The sequence below is a fragment of the Manacus candei genome, unplaced genomic scaffold, assembly GCF_025592945.1.
Source record: "Manacus candei isolate 608988 ecotype Guabito, Panama unplaced genomic scaffold, ASM2559294v1 h1tg000067l, whole genome shotgun sequence".
In the NCBI taxonomy this organism is placed as follows: domain Eukaryota; kingdom Metazoa; phylum Chordata; class Aves; order Passeriformes; family Pipridae; genus Manacus; species Manacus candei.
The window spans coordinates 2838239-2851223 of NW_026138115.1; the positions used below are offsets into that span (position 1 = coordinate 2838239).

Here is a 12985-nt window from a genome sequence, read left to right on the forward strand (position 1 = left end):
AAAAAGAGAGGCACAGTCAAAAGCTTGAAACATAAGCAAAACCAGACTTTCAACACATTATTAATTTAAACCACTGTGATATGCTATCGATTTCAGTTTACTGCATTCAGGGTTGACTTTATCTGTTAGGATCTGCACCTAGACTCTGCATCCAAAAACCCTTGAATTGTCAGTCAACACAGAACTACATCTGATACAGTTTAAACCTACTTCTATTTAAAAGGGACTTCCAAGGCAACCATCTCATTCAGGTAATTGCTGTAACTCCTTCTGTTAGCTCAAATGCTTTACATGGGATATATGTGTACTATGCATTCTATATGTATGGTAGCCTGGTATAGCAAATTTTTATCCGCATTTGTGGTGTCTTAGGGATACAGTCCCTCATCTCCAGCAGTTGTCCCATGAAAATAATAGGACCCCACTACAGCATATAAAACTTCATACATGACCACCTCAGATTTAAAAGACCTTCACATTTAAAAGACTCATCAGAATCTGAGTGTCAATATTTGTGTGATTTTCCATGCGCTTTTCCTCTTTTTTCTCTCCTAACAGGAAACTGCTACCACTCTTAATGTAATCTCAGATCTTGCAATAGTAGTCATAGGTTTTCATTAACTGTGACTTCTTAACTAAAATCTGTTAATAACATCTCATTTATCTCTGAAATGCTTTGTGGCTTGGTGTGGAATTGTAGATTCCTCTGGCACCATCAGCACCACTACTGTCAGGAAGCAAAACAGGTCAGTCCCAGCTGTGGTACAGCCAACACTGGTCTCTCATGCAGCTCTCAGTCTAAAAAGGCAAAAAATCCTCAGTCAATGCATCATAGCTTCTTCCTTTCCAGGACTTGGGTCTTCATGCATAGTCTGAGAATACCTCAGGACAGGAGCTGCTAATTAACTTACTTTGTTTCTCAAACCCTTTTTTAAGGTCAGGATGCAGAAAAGGAAACTGGCAAGCTGAAGTAGTCTATAGAAGCATCAGCAGCTGGGGGTGAATAAGCTGCTCTTCCAAGAAGGCATCTTTTTTTGAAGTCAAAGAGCCAGGGTCCAGGCAGCAAGCAAGGATTTAGCACTGAGGATGAAAGAAGGAAAGCCACATTCTCCAAGAGACCTGAGACACACGACCTCCATGGAGGAGACAAAAAGCAGCATCAACCTCTCCTGAACTGGGCAGACCCTCACAATACTCTGTACTGCTGTTCCAAGAAGCATGTTTTCAAACTCCTGGAAAGAGATGAGGAAATCCCACCAGTTATTTCCTCACGCTTTTCATCCATGTGAGTGCCAAGGATACTGCCAGAAGAGAGCCTGAAGGGACCAGTAATAACTGAAGGTGCAAAGAGATTGGGAGATACACCCAAAAGCATCATCTGTGAGGTTCTGTAGAGCACATGCTAGTGGTAAAACCTGTGCTGCAATTTGGGCTTCCAGTTTGGGACCTGGATGTCAAGAAAGATGTGAATTAATCGCACAGACAACAAAGAAGTGTGAGGAGAACGACCAAGAACCACAAAATATCCCCAGAGAAAAGCTGAAGAAGTTTGAATTGTTTAGTCTAAATAGAGAAGTAGGGGAGAAGGTGACTCTCTTCCAGACTTGTCCAATAACTACATAGTTGCAAAGGCTAAGAGAATAATCTGTTTCCTGTGTCTGCTGCTGACAGAACAAAAAGTAGTGAACTTAAATTTCAGTAAGGAATATTTAGATTTGACACAAGGTAATTTTTGCTGATTGAGAGCAATCCATTACAGCGTTCAGCTCTCTTTAGGGAGGTTAGATCTTCATCATGTTGACTACTTCTTTCAAGTAGTCTGACCACTGACTACTCTGCCTGTTGCTTTCACTTGGCTGTTAAAAAACGTTCAGCATCTGAAGATTTCTAACAATATCTTCATTGTTCTTTCACTGACAATGACTGATTGCTTCAACTTGTTTCCAGCCCTACCTCTTTCAGAAACCATACTCACTCAGTCTTGTCCAGACACTACTCAGCTTGATAAGAGCTTCATCATCCAAGTTTCTTTCTTAAGACAGTAGAAGAAGTAGCAGTAATAACATTACAAGATTTGTCCACTGTTGATCGAGTAACATCGCAGGAGGATTACCATTCAGCAATCTGAATACAAAGAACCAGAGAAGTGTTCAGAGCCCCAAGTCTGCCAGAGTTCAAGTAGCATTTGGACAACGCTCAGGCACATGGTGTGATTCTCAGGGCTGTTCTGTACAGGGCCAGGAGTTGGGCTTCAATAATCTGTGTGGGCCCCTTCCAGCTCAGCATATTTCAGGAAGAATTTCTTCACAGAGAGGATTGTTAAGCATTGGAACGTGCTGCTCAGGGAGATGGGGGGGGTCACCATCCCTGGAGGTGTTCGAGAAGTGGCACTTAGTGCGATGGTCTAGTTGACAGGGTGGTGATTGGTCAAGGGTTCAACTCTATGATCTTAGACATCTTTTTCAACCTAAATTATTCTGTGTGCAAAGTTCTTCACTGAAGTGGTCATGAGGCACCGGAACAGGCTGCTCAGGGCAGTGGTGGAGTCACCATCCCTAGAGGGATTTAAAAGATGTGTAGATGTGGTGCTTAGGAACATGGTTTAGTGATGGACTTGGCAGTGCTGGGTTAACGGTTGGACTCGATGATCTTAAAGGTCTTTTCCTTATAGTTCTATGATTCTATGAACAGGCTTTATATACACATCAGTTCTTGTACCTCCCACTGATCATCTACTATCATCTTTCTAGCATGAACTTCCCAATGAGTTAGTTAGTTTATCCACACATTAAGTACACAGACAAATTCCAGTCAGTGCTGTGAATTTGGCTGATGTTATGTAATCAAAACCTATTTAGGTTCCAATGGATAGCTGTTTTTAACATCAGTAACTGCACTTTACAACACCCAGATCCAACTGGGTCATATCAGGGTCTAACCAGATAGATAATTTATAGGATGGACCTATTCTGGGTATAAATCAGGAATGTACATTTTTTTAAAAAGTGTCCATCTGTTGACCTTTGCTCAGCATGCTGTAGAACTTGGAAGGCACAGGTGGCACAAGACAAGATGTTTCAGGCAGAGAAAGGACTGTCTCATAGCTAAGTGCTCTCCTGGGGAATCCAAACTTGCCTCTGCCAAAGATTAACAATGTAATAATCAGTCACTACTTAAACTTTTTCTAAGTTGTGGTTAGCAGTTTGTTCTTCCTGTTCTGAGTGCTTGACTTGAAATCCTGGTGCCAGGTTTGCAAGAGGGCAGACTCACAGCTGCAACTGGACTGAACAGGACACATGCACTGAGCATGGCATGTGCTGCAGTACTGGGAAGTGCCCATAAGAGCCCAGGTACTTTAACTGAGCTCCACAACAAGCAGATTCTCCGTCTTAATAATTCTGTGTCTCACATTGTAATCTACAGGGTGAATACAACAACTGTTTTTTGAGAATTCATTGGTGTTTATGAAGCACTCAGATGCACAGAAAGGGCTGTAGGAAGTTATCAACTCTGCATTTAAAGTAGGTTGAAGTGTGCAGCAAAGTAGGCATAGTGCCATTACTGAGCTGTGAGGGGAGATCAGTGTATTGAGTAACAACTCATTCCACAAACTTCTTATATTGTGCACATTGCACACAGAAACAGCAGGAGAAAAAAGGATCATTTTATAAAGTACTGAGTGATAGGAAAAGACCAGCAGTGCAGGTTTACACAGCCAAGGCAAGCAATTGCCATCATCATCAGCGGTTTGTTTTTGGCATCTTTCTCTGCACTGACAAATTACAAAGAGCATTTACCAAGGAATGCAGCCACAGGGTGAGTGATTATATCCTCACCAAAAGCATCAGTGACACTGTAGCAACAGTAACAACAAACAACCCCTTTATGTACACATAACAACCCCCTTTTAAGGACCCAACTAAAGGTTAATCCAAATGAAATTTGATTTACAATCAAGTAACATTCCTTTTAGGATATGCCTTGGTGATCAGAGTGAGAGATTTTCCCTGTGCATGTGCAAAAGTTAGCTACATAAAGGTCATGCAGGCAAACTAATTAATTTTGTGCCTCCCGGTGTAGGTTTGTCTAAATGTAATGGCCATGGGCTGCCCATCACTGTCAGCCCACGGACTTCACAGGCCAGTAGTTTTGTAAGGTATAACCTCCTGGCATAGATCACCACCCACATTGTCTTCATTTCTTGAGGTGCCGGACTGTTCCACAGACAGACCCCTATCTGTCTCCAGGCCTCCCCATCTTAACATGGGAGTCTAGTGTCACTTCTTTTCCTTGTGCTTCTTCAAAGGCCCCTGATGTACATGTATCTTCTGCTACCTGCTTGGGGCAGGGCCTCTTTAACATCTCCTTCAAAATAATAGTTTGCACTTTGTTTCTGCTGGATGCAACTATTTCACCTCATCTAATTCACCAGGCTCCCCAGAAACACACGGTGGCTGCGTGCCCTTCCCCTTTCCCCAGCATGTGCTGGTAGGCAATTTGTAGGTACCCCAGAGTAGCCTCCTTCTCTCTTGCCAGCAGCAAACAAAATCCTTTGCCCTCATCTCCCTTCTTCCTCAGCTCTCTTACCAGAACACAGGTTCTCTTCATCTCTTTATGAAGATCTGGTGATTGAAGAAACAAGGAAAATCAGGGCAGAAAGAGCATTGCTGCCATTGCTGTGCTTCCACAGCACCCATTTCACACAAGGAAGCACATCTCTCACTCTGCTATCACTGATTATAGAAAGCCAGTTATTGTGGCTTGCATATCAACTTCAGTCTATTCTTTGAGGGTGTCTCAGCTGATGTATAATGAACAATGTTTTTATGAGTATGGCGAATAACCTTTTCCTACAAAATTTTAAAGTAGGTTTAGAAACTGATAAAAGCTCAGATAATAAGAAAGACAACAAAAAACAAGTAACATTAGAGAGCTAGTAATAGTCCAGGTCTCTATATTTGCAGAATCTCATCAATATCACTGATAAAAATGAATCCTGTTTAGCATAAGAAGCATCAGTCTTAAATCTATTTTTCAGCCCTTGAGGAATCAGTTATTGTGGATCAGTTACCAATAAAGAAATTATACTCTAAAGTATTCTAAGCTCTTCTTTAGCCATGATTTACCGCTTTGAGTTCCATGAAATTGAACTGAAACACACACACTCACAAAAAAAAAAAAAATTAACAGGGTAAATTAGACTTTAAGGATTTGATCCATAACATCAGAAAGTTGCACTTCAAAAGGTCATGAATAAAAAAGTGTTGTTACAGCAAAACAGAATCACATTCTCCAATTAATGCAGCTGACATTATTTCTGTAGTAGGCACCTTCTGCAACTCTCACCAAAAATTACACACATCTGATTTTCTCACTGGTTTGCAGGAGGTACCTTACATGATCACACCTTCCAGTTAATTGGTAAATTCTCTAGACCATGTATTGTAATCTGAGTTTGGCAAACCATCCATCACAGCAGACCCTGGATTTGATTAGACCCTGCACACAATACAGCAATACAAATACATAATTAATAATAACAAACAGTACACATTTGGACTGAAAATCAAAAGAAACATCCAAAAGTCTAAGAAATGAATGATGGACACAAAATGAAGCAATGGAAGTGAAAGGGTCAGGGGTTTTTTCCAAGTGTATTTTCTTTTCAATAAATTCTGATATATATCATCAAAAGGGCATTTCAAAGCTTGAGCTTCCTAGTGCAAACGAAGGGTAAATGAACTGCAATAGACATTTGAGCTGGTTTGATTCTTAATAAGTGGTGGCACATAATCAATTTTTCCTATTAACACTCGAATTTGGAGATAAAATGCAACGTGTACGTACAGTGATTACCATTGATAAGTATTTTACGGAAGCTCCTGCAAAAACATGAATAAGTATTACACCATTGCTTATGAGCAGAGCTACTGCACAGTGTTGTGTGGCTCAGACAGTATCTCATTCTGCACATTGTTTGATCCAAAGAGGAGAGGATATTTTACAATATTTAGGGCATATATAAGATTTTGTTCATTAGGACATCAAGAGATTATTTTAAATTGATCAGACCAAACATATCTCAATCCTGATAAAATTGGAACATCAATTTATTTCTGAGAGTGTGGGGTGAGGATTATAATTAAGCGATCAGGGAAGAGATGTGTGTGCACATGCTCTGGGGGTGTTTGTCAGACAGTCTGAATTTCCTATCCTCTCATCTCAGAAAACATATTACCTGCATGTAAATGCAATTAGCTTCCAATTCCCACTCCTCCGCAGCGAGGTTTGTAACTCAGTGTTTTATAACCTGTCTTCTGCACCAAGGTCCCAGGTGGTAGAAGGAGCTAGCCAGCTTACTTTTGGTGTGCTTCCAAGCTGTCTAGCCCATGAGACCACACAATCCTCGAAGACAGTGACAATGTGCTGCACTCAAGGGGTGACCTCTATGCTTTAAAAAATCTAAAGCGAAAGAAAGCTCGTGGTAGCCTTCCTCGCTTCCAACCTGCCAGATGTCTCCCCAAGTTGTTACCCAACACACTGTTTGCCTCTGAGTCATAAGAAAGAAGGTTTATTTTAGCTACTGAAAGGATGACTATTGCACAGCAAGATCTTGGCACTTCAATCTAACCATCCATTTTGACTACATTCCAGTTAATCGCATTAGAATATTAAAAAAGACCACTAACGAACCAAACATTCAGCCTTCAAGACTTCTTTTCCTTTTCTTGTCATTTTCACTACCTGATTATGAGCCAGGTTTGTTGGAGAATTGAATGGGTGTTTTTACCTACTTACAGAACTTTGGGAACAAATTCATAACTGGTTCCTGTCACCTGAAAACCAAGCTGGCATACTACTCCCCCTTAGTCTAAAAGCTCTATGACCTGAATCTTACTTATTTAACTGGTTCTTATTCCTATGCTGCTCTCAGCGAGCCATTGCTAAAATTGTAACAATGATATTATAAATCATGAATATTATAGAGAGGCTGGGGTTGTCACGCACTGCTCATATTTAAGAACCTCATCTGCAACCACTTCACCTAACAGATACATTTAAATTAACAATTCCATGCTTTAAAACTGCTGCAGTTTAGTTTTCTATAGGTTTGTGTCTACTGGTTGCTTGACTTTGGTGGCTCAGACAAATGAAGCCTTTCCTGTAGTTGCAGCATCTATAAGGACCCAAATGAGATACAGATCCATGAGTAAAAAATATTTTAGCACAGAGGTCATAGACCTAAAGCCTTATATGCTCAGGCAGGCAATATAAACATATTTACCCGAATTCTACATAAAACCAGAGTAAAATAAAACTAAGCTGAACACTGTGTATGTAGTATTCCCTATAATGGTTCCTAAGAGCAAGGAATGAAAAGCTGGTTAGGGCAGGAGCAAGAAGAGAGACATAAATAGAAGATGGAAAGGTTGTAGTAAGCAATAGCTCAAAGAGGCTGAGCTCTGCCTGCCAGTCAGTTTTATGATCTCTCTTGACAACAGCAACAAAAGCTTGCAGACATCACATTTACAGGACATAGTTTCCCTTGAACAGATACAAGCATAACCCTGACAGTGTGAAACTACAATTATAAAAATTCCTTGATCTTACTCTGGTACTATGCAGATATGGAAGTCAATGGTTGTGATTCTCTTGTATACTACAGTACTGGAGACCATATAAATAACTAAGATGGTTAAAACCCCAAGGGGTACATGATACTGTCCATGAGCCCAACTGTGTTTCTCCTCCATTTTTTGGCTGCAATCAGTAGGAAAAGAGTCTACAGCATGGGCAAATATATTAGAGGTTGTTTATTCCCTAGCTTCTTGGTAAACTGCTCAGCACTATGGGATGCTATGCCAAGTGGTAGTTAGGGAGGTCTGCTGCATTCAGGCGAGTTAATTACAGAGATGGAGGACAGAACGATGCCAAGTGGGAGGAAGGCTTCCCTCCAGAAATGGACTGTCAGCAGAATCAGGAGGAGATGTAATCAGTCATAGCTTGCCTTTACCAACCAAGAATGAACACAGATGTGGCTTTCAGTTTGCTGAATATTTTCTACCATGTGACTTCATCAGATTTTTGGCCTCTGCATGAAACTCTTTTCTCAGACCTTCTCATATATAGACATGGGGTGCTTAGTTCTTTTAGAGGGCTCAAGTAGTTAGGTTTACCTAAGTGGTTTTATTGTTCTAATAGAATGTTGAATACTTTGGATTTTTGGTCACTCTCTGATTCAGAAAACAGTGATCTTACAGATATGGTGGCTAATCCTGACAGTATCCACACACACCTTTCTTTGAAGAAAATGTAGCAGTAGTGGTACCAGCAACGGTGGGAACAGCTAGAGACATTTTTACTGCTGGTACATACCTTCATCTAGGTGTGTTTCAGATGCTGAGAGAGGTTATCAGAAGTGGGGAAGGTGGTGGGAGTTTATTTCCAGGTAAGCATGAACAATAAAACTGAAATCTGTGTCCCGGCTGTAATGAGCTCACAGCAGCGTGGCAAAGCAAGCAGACAGACATATGCTTAATATAAGCAGCTTAAGTCTCAAGGACAAAGAACATGTGCTGACACACAACTTACATTGCAGACACCTCTGCATCTGGGCACGGTAACGAGCTTGCGGGATGTGTCACACAGGGCAAGCAACGCACGCGGTGTGGGAAGGGGTGTCGCGGCAAGGGCTCACACACTGAGATCGACTCTCTCTCACGATCCCAGACGGGCCGTGCCGAGGGAACACCGGCGGGGCAGCGGGGGAGCACCGGAGGGGCAGCGGGGGTCACCGTGGTGGCACGGCGGTACCACGGCGGGATCGGGCCCGCCCGGCCCCTCCGCCCCCGGGCCCGCCCGGGCCCCGCCCCCTCCCCGCGGACCACGTGTCCCGCGCGCCGCAGCCGCGCAGGCGCCGTGTGCGCTCCCGCTGCCCGGCCGAGCCCGGGGCTCGGGATCAAAATGGCGGCGGCCGGAGCGGGGCCGGGAGGGAGCGGGCGGCGCTGAGCGGGAGGATGGCAGCGGCGAGCGGCTGCCGGGGGTGAGACACCGCGGGGAGCTGGGCCGGGAGGGGGGTGCGGACTCGGTGTCACGGCGGCGGAGGGGAAGGGGCGAGACCGTCGACGCCCCCGCGGCGGGGCTCGGAGCGCGCCCCGCCGGGCCGGCTGCGAGCAGCTCGTCCCACCGCGCCGCTCCCAGCCCGCAGCTCCGCGGGGCCGCTCGCCGGGGGAGCAGCCCCGCTCTCTGTGCAGCTCCCGGCCCGCAGGGTCCGCGGTCCGAAGCGCCGGCAGCGGCCTCGGCTGTGCCCGTTCGCGCTGTCGGGTCCTGCCTCGCCCCCCCGGCCCGGCGCCGCTCCCCGCGGAGCCCGCGAGCGGTGCTTGGAACCGTCTCCCGCAGGAGCCGGTGCGGGCTCGCGTTCCCGCAGCTGCGGGGCTCTGGCTGTGTCCGGGCGGTGCGGGAGCGGCCGCGCTTGCCCGCTGTGGCCGCGGGGCTGCCGCCGGGGCCGCTCAGCCCGGCCCGTGACAGCTCCCGTGCCTTGCGACTGCTGCTGCCTTGGGATACCTGGGGCTTTGTCCCGCTCCCCTCCGCACAGGTGTTACCGCGGTGCTTCTGGAGGAACTCGGAGGGAGAGCTTTGTACGTGATGTGCTCGCTCGTGCCTCTGGAATATTCCTGCTGCCAGTGGGATAAGTGCTTTCCTGTCGGTTCGTGTTTCTACTTGCTCTCCCCCGCCATCCCATTTGAGGCCGTTGGGTGAAAGATGACACACATGTCGAGTGCTAACATAAAATACGATAGTGAGATAATCAGATACATGTTGATACAATGGTACTTCATTTGTGTGTGAATTTAGTTTAGGCGATGTAGCAGTGCTCCAGGCTTTGCTCCAAAGCAGTGTAACATAATACATAGTGTTTGACAGATATACCACTGGGATGTGATCGCCTCAGGTTTTACCACATGCTCCACACTCCAATTAGAAATGGAGAAAACAAAACTAGAAAGTCAGATACAAAATTTGTAATGCACATAACTATTTTTGACGCACTGAGAAACTTGAGGAGTTAAAGCTTTACCTTCTTTGTCTGAAAGATGTTAGAGAGTAGGGTGAGTCTTCTAAGGTTCTTTATTGTTTCAAATGTTTCATCTTACTTCTGTATTAGTATCCCTCTTAGAGAGAAGCAGGGAGGGGAATTCCTTCTTAGATCCTTCTCTTTTGCTTAAGAAATCAATGAAAATATTTCTTCCTCCTCCCCTTGTTGACTAAGAGCCTGCTGTTATCTTAACAAAATTAAATCTATAGAAAGTATTTACGAGGATGTGGAAGAAGAGTCTTCTAGTAACATACAGGTTCTGTGGACCACGGTGTTTACAAGGCAAGGTCTGAGTGCTCATTTTGTAGAATATCTGGATGAAGATAATGTCTTGAGAAGGTATGGCTTATGATGTTTTCTCCCTTCTTGGAATAATTTACTTCTAACTAGTCCTAGTTAATGGACCAAAGCATAATTGAGCCATTTAAGAACTTGCTACTTTGCTGCAGCAAATAATGCTCTGCAAACATTACTCTCTGTTTGTACTTATATGTAAACATGTGATGAATGTCTTAGTTAATCAAGCTTCTATCTTAAGTTATAACACGAAGCTGCAGATTGCTCACTTTCTTTTTAAATTCAGATCTAAAGTTAGACTTGCATAGTTGGGCTGCGTACAGGTAATCTTGGCAATAACATTCAGTGGTTTGTGTCAAATGTGCAGCCAGTGTTTGTTTTTGTTCATCGGAGATGAAAACAGCTATTGAACCCTTTGTATTTCAGCTCAGCTGCACTAAGCATTGTTTTACTTGCTTTCAGACTTTAACCAATGTATAAATGGATTTGACATTCTAATCTGGTTTGTATGCTTAAGCATACAAGGAGCACAGACACAAGTCATCTTGGTTCATTTGCTGTGGCATTGCTGTAATTGTTGCTGTTTTAAATCCTTGCCTCTTACTTTAGTAAGTGGATTTTCTTCATATGTCCAGATTCCCTTGCTGAGTCATAGATACAGTGGTGCTGTAATGCTTATAGCTGGCATGGACTGATTTGCAAGGAGTCATACATGAAAGAATAGAATTATTTTTGTAAGCTCTCCTGGGAGACTTGCATGGACTCGTCATAGTGGTTTTTAATTTTTTTTTCCCCCTCTTGGTTTTCAAACTTGTCTGAGAAGCTCAAAACTTTGTGTTGTGAAGGTATGTTACTCCTGATTAAATTAGAGTAGAATGTTCTGTCTTTGCAGCCAGCTCTTTGAATTTAATTCAGTGGGACTGCCAGAGCTTGATGAATTAACAACAAAATATCAAGCCTTCATTTTGGAAGCGGCCTTACAAGTTGCTGTGTACAGGATGTCAGGTTTACAGCTGTCACTGATGACAGTTAACCTCGGGGCTTGTAGGAGATGAATTCTAGGCTGGGACAGTGTCTTCCTCCACCCTGTTTTGCAGGCTGCATTGGTGTTGTGGTGTCTTGGGGTCCTACATGCGGCCAAAGGAGGAGGTGGGGCGCTAGCCCTGCCCTTCCTGCCACCCTGATGTTCTTTTGTCTTGATAGGTCAGACCACATGCAAGAAAAGGGGGGTATATTGTGATGTCTTGGGTGCACAGTGATGAGCAAGATAGTTGTGGCTGGCTGTCTTTTAGAGACAAAAAGTAAGATGAATCCAAACAGCCTATTGATATTTCACATGGAATATATGTAGTTCACATTAATCAATCAAAAGATCTGTAGGTAAATTGTGAGATTGCACTTAAGAAGAAATAACTGTGTTCTTAGTAATACTGATGAGAATCTGGTCTTACAGAAAATCTTGAACTGTGAGTTTAACTGTAAATTTTCTCTTTGTTTGTTTGTTTTTTCTTAACAGTTTACATGGCTTTTGATTTCTGTTATCAGATCAGTGTCTTTTACTATTATTTCACACTAGTCTGGAAACCTGGTGCAGAAACTTTACTGTACATGCAGTGAGGACAGGGAATCCTAGTTCAGATGGGAGTGTTAGATGAGCTTCCAGTGAGTCATCTAGTTATTGCTTTGTTTCATTTCCCAGGCTCTTTGAAGAATAAATCTTGTCAATGTGCCTTTAAATCTTTGAACAAAAGCTATTGCAGATTTTTAGAATGCTCTTTTATATGTTGGCTTACCAATATGCCTGAACTATAAGAAGAAGGGACTGTAGATGCCATGTTTGATGCTAGTCTTGCATTTGGTACCTATCCAGTTGTCATGCCTAACTCTCAAGAAGGATGCCAACTGTAGTGATCCTAGAAGATCTGAAATCCTTACATGTTTTATGTAAAAACAGTGATAATTGTGAGACTAGAAATGGGCAGGAAGGAAAATGGATAGGAAGGAGCTGAATATTGCTGATGGTGTATGCAACATTTATTGCATACCTTGATATCTGAAGTTCTGTTAAGTTTTAGCAGTTTGCTTTCATATTCTCTGACAGTGGTGTTTTAGTTTCCAGTGTTCAAGCAAAGAGACCAGATCATGTCAGAGGTTCTCCTGAAACTTAAGGGAACCTGAAGTCCCCTTTTTTTCTCTGTCCTTGAGACTATGGTAGATACTTTCTGGCTTTATAAGGATGCCTGTGAGGTTCTTGATAAATCCTTAACGGTACAAGTGTCTTAAAAGCTTGCACTCCTCAGCTGTTTTTTTCCTGCTTCTTCTCAGTTCCCTCAGTTGTACTAGTAGAGTTGTTTACGTGTTGCCTGCGTTTCAGCTGGGGGAGTTAATTTTCTTCCTAGGAGCTGGTACAGTACTGTTCTTTGGATTTAGTATGAGAATAATGTGGATAACATGCTGAAGGTTTAGTTGTTGCTGAGCAGCACTTACCTAAGTCAAGGACTTTCCAGTTTCCGATGCTCTGCCAGTGAGGAGCTGCACAAGAGGCTTGGAGGGAGCACAGCCAGGACAGCTGATCTGAACTGGCCAAAGGGA

The 12985-nt window shown here is 43.4% G+C and overlaps 1 protein-coding gene across 5 annotated transcripts in view; it reads left to right on the plus strand.

Moving 5' to 3' along the window:
• Positions 1 to 8928: 8928 nt before the first annotated feature.
• Positions 8929 to 12985, plus strand: part of BTBD7 (BTB domain containing 7) — a 56136-nt gene continuing 52079 nt past the window's right edge. For 4 of the 5 annotated variants that reach the window (XM_051806591.1, XM_051806594.1, XM_051806592.1 and 1 more), the window contains exon 1: positions 8929 to 9043. The gene's annotated coding sequence lies outside the window, so the exon portion shown is untranslated. The remainder of the gene's footprint in view (positions 9044 to 12985) is intronic. The other variant, XM_051806596.1, reaches the window with a different exon arrangement.